The following is a 15,475-nucleotide window of genomic DNA, read 5'->3' on the forward strand; positions in this document are numbered from 1 at the left end:
ATCCACAAAGCCCTCCACAGTGCAGCGCCCCCCTATATCGCCTCCCTCATCTCAATACATCAACCAGTTCGGGCTCTCTGCTCTGCTAATGAAACCAGACTGAGCGCCCCTTTAATTCAAACTTCTCATTCCCGCCTCCAAGACTTCTCCAGAGCAGCACCGGTCCTCTGGAACGCACTACCAAAGGCTACCCAGGCAATCCAGGACTCGCAGAACTACAGGCGGGCTCTAAAAACGCACCTCTTCAGGGAGGCATACCGAATTCCCTAAACAAACCCCTCTGTACTCCGTCTGATAACATGCTCCCTGACCTACTGACTGTAATCCCTGCTAGCCATCATAAACCGCTCCTGCAGTCATACTGTTTCTGCCGTCACACGGCTAAATGTCTGACCATTGTCTATGTGTATAAAATCCCTCACTCTCCACCTCGCCATACCGTGCACATCTCCAGCCCTTTACCTTCTGTATCACCCCACTATTCGTAGTATGTAAGCTCGTTGGAGCAGGACCCGCACCCCTATTGTTTCCATCAACTGATTACTATGTAACCGTGGTTCTGTAATGTTTGTACTTTTGCCTTCCTGTATCCCCCCTGTCTATGTAGGCGCTGCGGAATATGTTGGCGCTATACAAATAAAGATTATTATTATTATTATTACATGCAATAGAGCCCTATTGTTCTCTATGGGTGCCTATTAAACACTGTACATACGCAATTACACTGCGACTATGTGCGACGCTTATACATCACTAAAATGAAAAAATTGAACTAGGAAGACTGCGCATGACAGGGTGTGTGAGATACGCCGTCATGTGTGGCGATGCACCGGCTCACACCGTGGTGAAATGCTGCGTTACACACAACCTTTTGCCAAACACTCATGTAAGCCCGGCCTTACAGACACAGAAATACAGCTGAAATATGGTGTGTCACAAGCATTGGCGAAAGTAGACATCTGCCAAGTAAGAATGCTCCTGCTTTGTAGGACTCAACACAGCCATGCATTAGGCTAGAGTCAGGAATGCTATATTTTCTCCTTAGGGAGAGCACCAAGGTGGTGAGTGAGTGGGGAGATTTATAAAGCCATTCATGCTCCTCTGGGTAATATGCACATAAGGGAGATGGAAAAATACCTGTGCAGCGCCACCTATTAGAAGACAGCATTCCTGCAAGTCAATGTTAGACTCTTTATACAAGCCTTGTAACAATGACAACAGGAATTGAAAGCCAAGCTAGAATTCATACACAGAAAGCTGTTTTGGGCTGTTTGCCCCTCATCAGTGTGCAGTAGAAAACACCCCGAAACAGCTGTCTGTGTATGGATTCTGGCTTGGCTTTCAATTCCCATTATAAAGAGTCCAACATTAACTTGCAGGAATGCTGACTTTCCATAGGGGGAGTTGCAGAGGTATTCTTCCATCTCCCTTATTAGGCTAAGGCTACATGATGACTCCAGCCTGCAATCCCCTAATATAATAGAAATGAATGCGGGTGACTTAAGTAGCAGTGACTGCAACAAGTCCAGCAAAGCTGTACTTCTTGCAATCTGTGGGTAGTTGTTACTTGTGAGTCACGGTGTGACTACACTGATTTCTGTTAGATTAGGAGATTTCAAGGCTATGCTGTAATCTTTGGTCACACCATCTACGTTGCTACCAAAGTTGCCGTGTAGCCCTACATGGTCTCTCATTTATTCGGATAGGCACAATGAAATCTATCAGAATATATACGTGGCTACTGGAAACCTTCAGGAGTTATACCTACGGTGATCAGCTCATCAGCAGATGCGTTAAGTATGTGATTGTGGGACAACCCCATTAGGCTATGGTCGCACATCACACCATAAATCTGCACCACAATTGTATCCGGATTTTAGTGCAGATTTTCACAGCATAACTCATTGCAATGACAGACTTCCACTGAAAACTGATGGCTTACTACAGGTGTTTTCTGCTGTAAGTGAATGGGGTTTGTTAGCCCTACAATACTACACCTTCCTGGACAGACGGAAGACGGTAACTTTCTTTTTAAAAGTAGCTGTACAACAACTGACAAGTAGATCATCATACATATAAAAGCTCAATACAATTTTCTTGTTATAAATGAATAAAATTAATAACTCTGGGGCAAAATTTGAAAATTTTGAAAACTTTATATGGTGAATTTTTGACCCAAGGTAGTATTCCAGGGTTACAACTGGATTCACTTACATTGTACTGTACATTACTTTGGAATTTGAGCTTACAAACCACAGACAAAACTTTGCTGTGTGTGTGTACTTACCCTCAACAAGGAAATACACTGGCATGCCAAAAGTCATGGCATAGGAACAAATATTGAGTAGAACGTCTGTTAGCCTGGCAAAGTTCTGCAGCTCAATGTAGCACTGATTCCACCAGTGGACAAGACACTACTGAAGAGATGTTGAGTAGAGATGAGCAAGCATACGCGGTAAGGTGATATACTCGAGAGAGCATCGCCTTTTTCGAGTACCTGCTGGCATGTCCGTGAAGATCCGGTGTGGGCCGCAGGGGTGAGCGGGGGGTTGCAGAGGGGATCGGGAGGGAGAGAGAGGGATCTCTCTCCCTCCACTCCCCCCCATCCCTGAATCTTCAGGGACGAGCCAGCAGGTACTCGAAAAAGGCGATGCTCTCTCGAGTATATCGACTTACCGAGTATGCTCGCTCATCTCTAATGTTGAGCCATGTCACCCACAGCTCCATTGGACAGCAATTGCAGTGTAGGTGCAGAACTTTGGCTGTAAATGGATCTCCCCACCATATCCCATATATGCCAGACCGAGCTCATTGCAGGAGAAACACACCATCGTAGGGATCCTACAGAATGCTCCTCGATCCAATTCTGGACAAGTTGGGCCTGGTGGCACAATGCATTATCCTGCTGGAATATCTCATCATTATGAAGGGTTGCAAATGGTCACCAAACAGAGAAACGTAGTGGAAACCGGCGTGTTAACAAGTGACAGATCCATTTAAGACAAGAGCCTTGAGTCCTAAAAGAGCATACATATTACCAACTATATATGTCAGTTGTGCCGTGTACGGTTATTCAGGAGTCCCAAAATCTAAAATTACTAAAAAAAGAAATGCACATTATGGTGCAAAATAAATATACATAATCAGCATTAAAAAGCTGCTGCTCACTTCACCTGCTTGATTAAGGTGCAAAGTATGAAAAGTGAGATTGAGCTAAATGCTAGAACAGAATGGTAAGTCTCACTGAGTAACCTGAGGTTTTGAAATACTTAAAAAAACTGTTCTGATTATCTAGTAGAACAAGAGCGCCATCATGTGGTTACATTCTAGAAGAACAACATTAAAGTGTTACATATCAAGATTTAGCAGACTAATTCGTATAGATTACTCTTTTTTTGGATGTGGTGTTAATGGGAAAACCAGCAATCCCAACATTGTTTTATGGCGTTCAAAGTTTGAGCTAAATAACATGTTAGTTTTATAATACTGTAGAACAGGCAGCGAGACCCCTGTTGTATCAAAACACGGCCACAGAGGCAGGCAAGTGGGTCAATCATGTGACCTCCGCCATAATGATCCCAATGGATTTAGGGGACGCTACCATCTATTTCTTTACACATCCTAAAAAAGGGAGCCGGCGGCCCTAAAATGAGGGGCTATGTAACGAAAGGGTTTAGAGTTTCTCGTCGCACAACCATTTTCGGCATTTTAGAGAGGGTACGTGAGGGTCGACCCTTTTAACAATGCAATCCGCCACAAATAAAGGATATTTTATTGGACAAGAAAACCCCATAAGAAACAGCCTTGTGCTCCCACAAAAAGGGAATTTGTCTCCAGGATGAATGGGGTGAAGTTGTACATCCAATTTCAAGTCCATTTGGGAGTGGGAGGTGGATAGATACTCCTGGGTTAGGGCTCATTCCCGTCAGCACTGGGGGTTTCCATTATCCTGCTTGATGGGGGAACAGGTAAGCAACCACCCCTGGCTGAACGGATCCAAACGGAGCCCATTAACTATAATTGCCGTCCAGACAGCTGGTATTTTGCAGGATGTAATAGCATGAATGAAACCTTACATAATCTGTGCGCAATGGTATGTTTCACTCATCCATTGCTCCACTCCATCTGCATTTGATTGCTCCGCCTTCCTTCCAGTGACCCTGCTGTGATACCTTTAAATTTGTCATAATCTGTGCGCAATGGTATGTCCCATTGCTTCATATAAATTGAATTGACTCTATTTGTACTATATGTATTTTCCTCATCACCTCCCCCAAATAGTTTTCTCCCTGTCTCATCTTAGTGTTGCTGGACACAGTTTGTTTTTGTAAGAGGGCAATAAAGCGACCCCCCCCATCTTGTTCATTAGCCATCTAAAGGTGGGTCAGCTGGTTGACTAGTGAAATGTAACAAGCCACTCCCAGCTGAAGTCCTATAGCCAGAACTTTAAAGTCAGTTCTACCCTCCATGCCTCACCTGATGTGTCCAGCAACAAATGTTTGATGCTGTTGAATGATGCAGTTATACAGCGCAGTTCGACAGTGCAGGAGACAGGTAACATGCACAACTGTCCAAAGCCTGGTGGAAAATACTCTTCTCTTTGCACTAATCTCCTTCACTATCCTCTTTTCAAGCCTTCACACTTTCTTCCAACGCCCAGCGCCAACACACTCCATCCACATCAGCCCCTCCCTCCTCTCCTCACCTATGTATGGCTCCCATGCACTGTTCAACTTCCTAAGACGCCTTCAACCCCCTAATACTGCAAAGAAACACCTCAGACACCCACACAAATCCCCTAGCCATGTGCTCACCCTTGCTACTCTGCTACTCCTAGCTGCAGGGGACATCTCTCCCAATCCAGGCCCACCCCGTACTGTTCTCTACCAAAATGCCCCCCCTGCCCCATTCAAATGCGCCCTATGGAACTCCCAATCTGCGTGTTACAAACTCCCAACTATCCATGACCTTTTCACCAGTAAACACTTGAACTTGCTCGCCCTCACGGAAACCTGGATACAGCAGTCCGATTCTACCTCCCCCGCTGCATTGTCTTATGATGGCCTGCAGTTCTCCCACACCCCCAGATCGGATGACAGACGCGGTGGAGGAGTAGGCATCATCCTCTCCCCAAACTGTACCTTCCAGGTCATTCCCTCAGCTCCCTCGCTTACCTTTCACTCCTTCGAAGTCCACACCCTGCGACTCTTCCGCCCACTGCCTCTGCGTGTCGCAGTTATTTACCGCCCCCCAGGTCCTACCCGCCTGTTCCTAGACCACTTTGCTGCCTGGCTCCCCCACTTCCTATCCTGTGAAATCCCAACCCTCATCCTTGGTGATTTCAACATTCCTACTAACGACTCTAGCTCCTCATCTGCCTCCCGGTTTTTAACACTTACCTCCTCCCTTGGCCTATCACTAATCTCTGACTCCCCCACTCATAGAGATGGTAACACTCTCGATTTAGTTTTCCTCCGTCTCTGCTCTGCTTCTCACTTTACTAACTCCCCACTTCCACTCTCGGATCACAACCTTCTCTCTTTCTCCATCAGGCACCCTAGCATCTCTCCTGACCCTCCTATCTATTGCACCTCTAGGAACCTCCAGTCTGTCCGCACTAAACAGTTTGCCGAAACTATTCAGTCCTCCCTATCGCCCATCTCTCGCCTCCCCTGCCCTAACCTGGCAGCCGAATACTACCACACCACCCTCAGCCGTGCCCTGGATGAAGTGGCACCGCCCGTGACGCGAGCTGTCAAACGCAGACCACGGCAACCCTGGCTCACGTCCCAAACGCGCTTCATCCGGCGGTGCTCTAGGTGCGCTGAGCGGCTGTGGAGAAAGTCAAAGCTGCCAGCAGACTTCCTCCACTTCAAATTCATGCTTAAAATGTATAACCTAGCCCTTCACCATGCCAAACAAGTTTATTTCACCTCCCTTGTCTCCTCACTATCCCACAACCCCAAACGAGTCTTTGAGACCTTTCACTCCCTCCTCAGCCCCAAGGAACAGGCCCCTGCGACAGACCTGACTGCTGGAGAACTAGCTGCCTATTTCAAAGAAAAAATCGACCACATTCGAAAAGAAATCTCTGAAAGCTGCATGGTTATCCCTGATCCCAGCTTCATCAGCACTGCACCCAGCACCTACTCACTATCTACGCTAGAACCAACGACAGAAGAAGAAGTCTCCAGGCTCCTTTCCGCTGTCCGCCCTACCACCTGCGCCAGCGACCCTCTCCCCTCTCACCTCCTCCGCTCCCTTTCCCCAGCTCTCATTACTCACCTTACCACAATCTGCAACCTCTCCCTAACCTCTGGCACTTTTCCCTCCTCATTCAAACACTCCATTATATCCCCTCTGCTTAAAAAACCAACCCTGGACCCGACTAATGCTGCTAACTACCGACCCGTCTCAAACCTCCCCTTTATCTCCAAATTACTGGAACGCCTGGTCTACTCCCGGCTTACTCGCTTTCTCTCTGACAACTCACTCCTCGACCCCCTCCAGTCTGGCTTCGGCTCTCTACACTCGACCGAAACTGCCCTTACAAAAGTAACAAATGACCTGATGACTGCAAAGTCGAGAGGTGATTACTCTCTACTAATCCTCCTTGACCTGTCTGCTGCATTTGACACTGTCGACCATAATCTCCTTCTCACTATGCTCCACTCTATTGGTCTAAAGGATACTGCTCTCTCCTGGTTCTCCTCCTACCTCTCTGACCGCTCTTTGTGTATCCTTTGCTGGTTCTATCTCTGCTCCACTTCCTCTCGCTGTCGGGGTACCCCAGGGCTCGGTCCTTGGTCCCCTTCTTTTCTCTATCTATACTGCCCCAATTGGACAAACCATCCACAGATTCGGCCTCCAATACCATCTCTATGCTGACGACACCCAACTATACACCTCCTCTCGTGAGATCTCTGGACCATTCCTCCAAAATATCACCGACTGTCTGTCCGCTGTCTCTAACACTATGTCCTCCCTTTTTCTCAAACTAAACCTCTCTAAAACTGACCTCCTTGTCTTTCCACCTTCTAACTGACCTCCCCTCAACATCTCCATTCCAGTGTCTGGCTCCATCATAACCCCCCGGCGGCATGCCCGATGCCTTGCGGCCACACTGGACTCTGACCTCTCCTTTGCCCCCCATATCCAATCTCTGGCCCAAACATGCCACATGCACCTCAAAAATATTGCTAAAATACGTCCGTTCCTAACCACGGACACGCTAAAGACGCTCGTGGTTGCGCTCATCCACTCCCGGCTTGACTACTGCAACTCGCTACTCATTGGCCTCCCCCGCACTAGACTCGCTCCGCTCCAATCCATACTAAATGCAGCAGCTAGACTCATTTTTCTATTCAGACGCCTCTGCATTATGCCAGTCGCTGCATTGGCTGCCCATCCACTGCAGAACTAAATTTAAACTCCTCTACCTCACTCACAAAGCTCTGCATGGCACTGCGCCACCATACATCGCCTCCCTACTGTCAGTACACCACCCAGCGCGCTCACTCCGATCGGCTAACACCCTCAGACTTAACGCCCCTGTAATACGAACCTCTCATGCTCGCCTACAGGACTTCACTAGAGCAGCACCCATCCTCTGGAATGCTCTACCCCAAGGCATCCGGACAATTCCCGATGCACGATATCTCAGACGTGCCTTAGAAATGCACCTCTTCAGGGAAGCATACCAAATCTCCTGACCTAGTCCCTCGCCCCTCCCTATGGTGCTCCACCCTGTTTGCCTTCTGATAAATGATCTGTACATAAAATTTCCTATTGCCTGTGTTCCCCACCCCCTGCACCTCCTGTACCACCCTCAACCCATTTGTGTCTAACCCAATGTACCTTATATTGTAATTGTTGTATTGTTTTGCATTTATCCATGCCTGAAAGCGCTGCGGAATAAGTTGGCGCTATACAAATAAAGATTATTATTATTATTACATAGCCATAGAGACATGTGCTTATTTTATAAGTATCCTTCTTAGTGGTAAAGCCCATTTACACAGGATGAATGTCAGGCAAATGATGCCCGTGCTCCTGCACGTTAGCGACTATCACTGGCTCGCTCACAGAGAGGCCAGCAGGGGGCCGGGGTGGCTGCAGGAGATTTATCTCCACTCACTCCCCCGCCCCTCTCCATTGACGTAACATAGCGGCCATTCAGTACTGAACAGCTGCTATTTACACTGAACAATCAGCTAGTCGTCTATGCTGCATAAACAATGGACGATGAGCTGATCCTTCAGTATTGAACGGCAGCTGTGTGATGTCCATGGAGAGGGGCAGTAGGAGCAAGAGGAGAGAAATCTCCTGCAGCCTCCCCGCTGAAAGCGAAGGATACTAGATCCCCTGCAGCAGCACGAGAGCGAGTATGTGCGGGGACGAGTGTCGGGTATCTTTTGCGCAACATTAGTCCCATCTAAATGGGCCTTAAGTCCTAGAAAGCCATGTAAAGGAAACCTGTCATCAGCAATAAGCAACATAAACTAAGTTATGGTGCTCAAAGACCAGGTCCCGAAGAGTCCTGGGATGTACTTTTTAATACATACCTAGCTCCCCGTTCCTGCGTGGACAGCCGTGGAAGTTGGCACATGGAGAGTACTTCTGACTCGGCAGGTTGTGAGCGCCCACTGCCATTGTTCTCTATAGGACCTGCCCTATGAGCACTATGTTCAGTGTTTCCCAACTCCAGTCCTCAGGGACCGCCAACAGGTCATGTTTTCAGGATTTCCTCAGTGTTACACAGGTGATGTAATTATTGTCGGTGCCTCAGACATTGCCACAGGTGTTCTTACTATAGGATATCCTGAAAACATGACTGGTTGGGGTGACTTGAGCACTGGAGTTGGGAAACACTGCCTTAGGGCGGATTCACACGAATGTATTTGCACACGCGAAATGCAAAGAATGGAACCCATTGAATACAATGGGTTCATTCTCTGAACCCTTTCTTGCACTCCCAAAAAAGAAAATGCAGCATGTTTTATTTTTGTGCAAAAGGTCCCCCCAGAAGTCTATGGTAGGTGCACACTCAATACCCGCACAATACGCTGTGCAAGTCCGTGAGAAAAAGAACAGATCTGGAACTTAGCTAAACACAGCTGCTATACAATGAATGGACTGAAGTGGCAGTGGCGCTCAACCGAGCACCGCTACCCCTTCAATCAGTTGAGCGGTGGGAATTCAGAATGACAGACCCCCACCGATCAACTGCTGATTACCTCTCCTGAGGACAGTTCATCAATAATGTAACATAGTATGTTAGGCTGAAGGGAGACAATGCCCATCTAGTTCAGAAAACCCCTTTAACTAGATTTTCCTAAAGTAGCGTTGGTATATGGGATAGCATGAATAACTCTCGGAGCAGCATTACTTATGTCTATCAGCTGACTGGAGATGCACTCCTAGTAAAAAGACAAGAGATAAGTTACATTTATCTCCTTTTATTTTTTAGGTAAGTGATTGTTATACAGCAGCAGTCAGCAAACATGTATACTGTCAATTTCACACAATATGGTTGAAATAAGCATATTCATGCCATCCTAGGAATGGAGCGTGCCTTGTAAGTGCCGTTTGCATGTACATTGTTTTTCCGCCTCTTTGATAAGTCTTGCTTTGCATATTAAATGGCAAGAGTTTTTGTTTCCAATACAGTCATACCTCTACTTTCGTCGGTATCCAGTTTTCGCCGCAGAATTTCACCTCTACTTTCGATGCCTGCTTCTAGTTTCACTGGCGAATGCCGGCACATATTACCTCTCTGTCCAATCACAGCCATTCATGGATGGATGGCTGTGATTGGAGCATCCAGCACTGGCTGTGATTGGCTGAGCAGGCATTCACTCAGCCAACTCAACCAATCAGAGCAATCTCTTGCTGGAGGCGGGAGATTTCAATCCCCGTCACTAGCAAGATGCTCTGCCGGCTTGACAAGTGCCTAGCAGTGTGCATGGACGTCCGGAGAGTGGCCCCCAGGATACCTGCAAGGTATTGATTTTTTTTCTCTCAGGTAGTGTAGCTAGGGTGTTTAACGCTCCCAAAAACACAGTACCAACTTGCGCTGCGTTTTTGGCAGTGCTGAAACCGCTGGCAATTCATTTCAATGGGAGACGCAGAGCCGAAAACACTTTAGTGAACAGCCCCATTGAAAGGAATGGGAGAGTTGTGCAGCGTTTAGCGCTGCGCTGAAATAGCAGCGCTAAATGCTGTACAAAAATGTGTTTGATGTGTTTTTTGGAATGTCTAGAACTCATTAATGGGATTTACATTGATTCCTATAGAAATAATTGCCTTGAGTTTCACTGGTTTCAAGGTTAGCCGATTGCTTTCGGACGGATTACCACCGAAACTAGAAGTTTAACTGTATTCTATTTTTTCAATCTATTTTTATTTTCTGATTGTAGAGGTTTTTGGTCTATGTTCTGTACATGACTATGAGCGTGGCTATCTTGCTTAAGCTGCAGTTAACATCATTTAGAGATATGCTTTACAGCACCCTCATGGGCCACAGATGATGGACAGAAACGAATCCATTGATTTCTATCGGAGAGTGGTATTAGTATGCTCTGCCATGGGTATGTCATTGTAAGAAAGAGCAGACAGTGATAAATAGAAGGAGTGGAGCAACCCTAGTAGAAAATGTGTGAACAAGGTTTGCAATTGGAAATTATCCCTTTTTCCCTATCGTCTCGACGACAGCACCACCTGAGATCGCCTCCTCCTGATAGGACAAGAACATGCAGAGAGGTTTAAGAACACACAGAAAGGTTTAAAAGCTCTCCCCTCTCCCACCTTCCTGTGTTTTTCCTGTCCTGCCAAGAGGCAGGTATCGCAGAGAGGTGCTGGAGGGAGATCTTAGCAAGATATATACCTACAGAGGATCAGAGTTCAGGAGATCTGGCCGCCCTTGTTGAGGATTGTCTCCTGAGACACTGCATCGGAAAGTTCACACAGGCAAGATTCCTCCCCACCGCGGCCCATTGGTTGTTCTACGCGGTCAGTCCTTGGAGGCATGCGGGCCTGCATTGGAGGTGAGCTCGGCGCTCTGTGGCTCCCCTAAGTGGCAGCGCTAGTAGGGAGCGGAGCCTGCAGTGCCTCGTGACTGGCATGATTACCCAATCACGTTGGATTGAAGACAAAGGTGGATACTAAGTGAAGCTCTGCAGTTGCAGACTTACCATCCAAAGGTGGCTTGCAGTACTAAGCCAGGATGAGTACTGCAGACCTAGACATTCCTGAACCGGCTGCTACCTCTGGGGGCGCAAGTCGCCTGTTAGGTAAAAACGCTTGACTCAATTTTTTTTTTTTTAATCAGTTTTTATTAAATTTTCACAGATAAATTCCATGCTGTATGAAAGTGCTAGAACAAACCGTAACAAAAATATTTGTCTTTTCAAATAAAGGTACCAATTTCAGTTTGACGGTTGCATAACTGTATGTTACAGGCTATCTGCCGTGACTCAAAATGGACGGTCTACGTTGACAGCCTGCAAGATTCAAACATATCAGTAACACTCGAACAACAAAGATGATTGTCAGAGCTGAAAGTTGGTAAACATAAACCCATCAGCTATAGGAAAGAAGAATTAGGTAGAAGACAGAGTGGGGGGGGGGGGGGGGGAGAGGGTAGATGGGGGGGCTCACTGGCTCAAAGCCGGTGCCAACCCACACCTGTGAATCTGCCAGGTCTGGGCCATTTGGGGCCTAAGAATTTTGTCTCAATGCTCTCATGGGCTCCAGCTCTGGAGGAAGCTGTCATGTGATCCTTTTGACCAACTTGTGAGCTCCTCTAAGTCACAGAGGAGGTTCGTTTTTTTCTTTCCATTGTACCACTGTGGGAGGAGTTTTTCGTAACCAGTTTAGGGGGATCGATTCAATGTCATTTTTAAAGTGAAATGTCTATGCATTTATTTGCCTTTCCATGTTATTGCTAGAGAGACAAGAAGGTAGATAGCCCACCAAAGACAAGGCCAAAAAATTGTGCGGAATGCACAAGATTGCCCTCTACCTATGTGAAGTAGCTGTGCAAATTATGCATGGCTAAAGCTATAAAAGAGGAATGGGGGGGATTTAAGGATGACATTAGACAGCTGATCAGGGAAGAAGTCCGCTCAGCCCTGACGTCACAAGACATACAGCCTGCTACAGTGTCTGTTTCAAAACGTTCGATGAGGCCTTGTAGTTCAGGCGATTACTCGGACTCTGAAAAAGTACCATGTTTTCAGAATTCAAGGAGCATCCAGATCCCGAAGAGTCAGATGAGACATTTCCAATTCACCTGAACCCCGCCTCCCCTTCCTGCATTTTCACCAAGATCATGGCAAAACTGGGGGGCATATCTGGGACAGAAATTGATCGCGATTGTGCCTTACTTGGACAAGCTCCAAGTGGAACATCTGGTAATGATTATTTATCATCTTCAATAGTTGGGGTGGAATATAAACTGGGAAAAGTTGGACATAACCCCCAGCCAAAAGAAGTTGTTTCTAGCCATCCTGCTAGACTCAAAGAATCAATGCATTTTCCTCCCCAAGACAAAGATACAGGGGCTGCAGCTCCACATGAGACCATTTCTGAAAGACAAAAACGTGCTTTATCCAGGCAGCAATATCATTATTAGGAAAGCTAACTTAATGCATCCCGGGGGTAGCATGGGCTCAATCCCACACAAAGGCTCTACATGGCGTAATTCTTTTAGTCTTGGACAGAAGGCACCTCTCGCTGGACAAAAGGATGTACATAAGAGAACACAGTGAGGGTATCCCTGTGCTGGTGGCTGTCAACCTTGAACCTATCAAAGGAGGGGGAGGGGGGGGGGTTCATTGGCTTCAAAATCCAGTTGTATTGTGACAGACACAACTGCCCTGGGTTGGGGTGCTCACGTTGAAACCATCAAAAGTGCAAAACCTGGTAGTAAGGCACCATCTGGTAACACTGGATCACAGGAAATAAAGTGTCTGCTACTTGGGGTATTTCATGTGTCCAATACTAAACAGAGGGTGTAGAGTCCAAATCTGTAGTTGGATTTTGGCTTGGACGTGCAGTTCCGAAGGTATACACTGTATCATTGGCTACTTCTAAAACTGATTTTATGTTCGTGATACAGCCACTGTACACATAAGTACATTGTACGTCAAACCTGAAAGATTACAAAAATTTGCGCACATCAACAAACGTGCAAATAAAAAGTTCACTTGAGTCTTTATACAATGCACATACTCTGTTCAAAAGTGCTTAAGGTACTTGCTATTGCGTATGTCTCTGCTGTTGACCGCTGCAGAAACCAGCAGTAGTCGCCATTGTGTTGGGGTTAAAGTGGCCTTGATATCTTTTTTTCATGGTGGCAACCTGGTGGAATCTTTCCCCATGTTCATCACTCATGTTCCCCAAAAAATCCAGATAATATAAAAAATTAGCGGCATTCGGCAGCTGAGTTGCGGTTATGCTACCAACATGTTGCTTACAAGTTCAGCTTGGTTGTCAGCCCCATGGTTGCCAAGAAAGTTTTGCACAGCTAGCACAAATGCATCCCAAGCGGCGATTTCAAGCGTGCTCAATTTGGATCTGAATGTGTAATCACACATTAATTCGTGGATTTCAGAACCAACAAAAATTCCTGCTCTGAGCTTGGCTTCCGTTTTGGTTTTTCCAAACTTGTCCTTCAGGTACTGGAAACCATTTCCATTCTGATCAATAGCCACGACCACGTTTTTCCATTAGGCCCAGCCTAATGTGAAGTGATGGCTACACTTTCATTCGATCATCCAGTGATGCATGTAACACATCTGCCAACAGTGTACTTCAAAATCCAGTTGTATTATGACAGACACAACTGGATGGCCACCACGTCACTTTGTAACGATCGCTCACAACCAGGAAAAACTATTTTTTACTTGTTTGCTGGAAAGCATGAGGCAGGTAATGGTGCAGCAATTATGTTGCCATGCATCAACACGTGGGCTAATCTACCCAACTGTTGCCAAACTGTAGTTGGCCTGTAACACAAGATCTAGACATCCTAGGCACATTTTGACTTCAGATTCGGATTCAGCTCACTAGATTTCATGTAAATAACATGTTTTTCTCCCAGTAGCAAAATCTTTGCATATAAACGTAATAATTGTGTAAGGCCAGGGTTACATCTGCACAGGCCCCTTCATTCGGCAGGTCCGTCGCAGATTCAGCACAAAATAGAAATAGAGCTGCATGTAGTCTCTTCTCTTCCAGTAAAATGCCGGGTATCTGAGTGGAACTGAATGGACCCCATTACATTAATTGGGGTCTGATCATCGCTGGTCGGTTCCGTCATGAGACTGATCCGTTCGATCAGGGGATTCCTTTCCTCTTTAAATGGAGCATGAAAGTGAAACCTCTGGCGCAGATGTGATGGCAGCCCAAGTGTGCAGAGATGTTAGCACGACTTACCTGTTTATTTAGAACATCTCTGCCTATATGCACGTCCATTATCAGGCTCTGCCTTTGGGTTTACATCAAACGAGCACATTTACTGCATGTGAGACTGGGTGCACCCGAGTGTGTGGTAAAAGGCTGCATGTGGAACACATTTTGCCGCAGTGCGAGACGGTGTATCACCACGTACAGCAGTGATTTCTGACTGCGCAGGCCAGCGTATCTCACGCACAGACAGGTGCAGCCTGATGGTTTCATTTTTTTTTACCCCATTTCCCTTAGAATAAGACTTATAATATAAGAATAAGTGTCTTACACTACTTTTTGCTCAAAAAGATTTCACTTTTTTACACGTATGGCTGCCAGGACACTATTTGAATTGACTTTTTTTTTTATTAACAGTAAGGAGGGCTTAATTTTGAAATAGGGCTTACATTTCAAACATCCTCAAAAATCCTGGAAAGTCATATTAGGGCTTATTTTCAGGGAAACAGGATAAGTTCTCACTCTGTTACTAATAAACGCTGCCTATAAGCCCTGTAATTGCGTATGTACAGCGTTTAGAACGTTACCATAAAGAATAGGGCTCTACGGCCCATAATACGCGGTAAAATAGAACATGCTGCGTTTTTTTTACGCAATGAAAACCTCTAGTACAAGCGTCACAGCAAAAGTCAATTGCTGCGATGTACCGTGTATTATGCGCGTGTAAAATGCAATTCAAATATGCTTGCAGGAGCCTGCCCTAAAAGGTTACGTGCATAATAGGCAGCCAACTTATGCCCATGTGAGTGAGCCCTTCTTCCTTACAACAAAACCATTAACGTGAGAAGAAACCGGGGAGGATGCGAGATGGGAATGGTGGATCCGGTGTTATCTATATGTATGGCTTACTATGCATTGTAATCCTGTCTGAGAAACGGGGATGGCTGCTGAAAAGTTCTCTCTACATAACAAATTTCAGACTATTATTTCACATAGAGATTAGTGTGAAAACCACAGTAACTGTCCAAAGCCTTACATTTTTATACTAAAATATTTTCTATTTGTA

The sequence above is a fragment of the Eleutherodactylus coqui genome, chromosome 12, assembly GCF_035609145.1.
Source record: "Eleutherodactylus coqui strain aEleCoq1 chromosome 12, aEleCoq1.hap1, whole genome shotgun sequence".
NCBI lineage: Eukaryota > Metazoa > Chordata > Amphibia > Anura > Eleutherodactylidae > Eleutherodactylus > Eleutherodactylus coqui.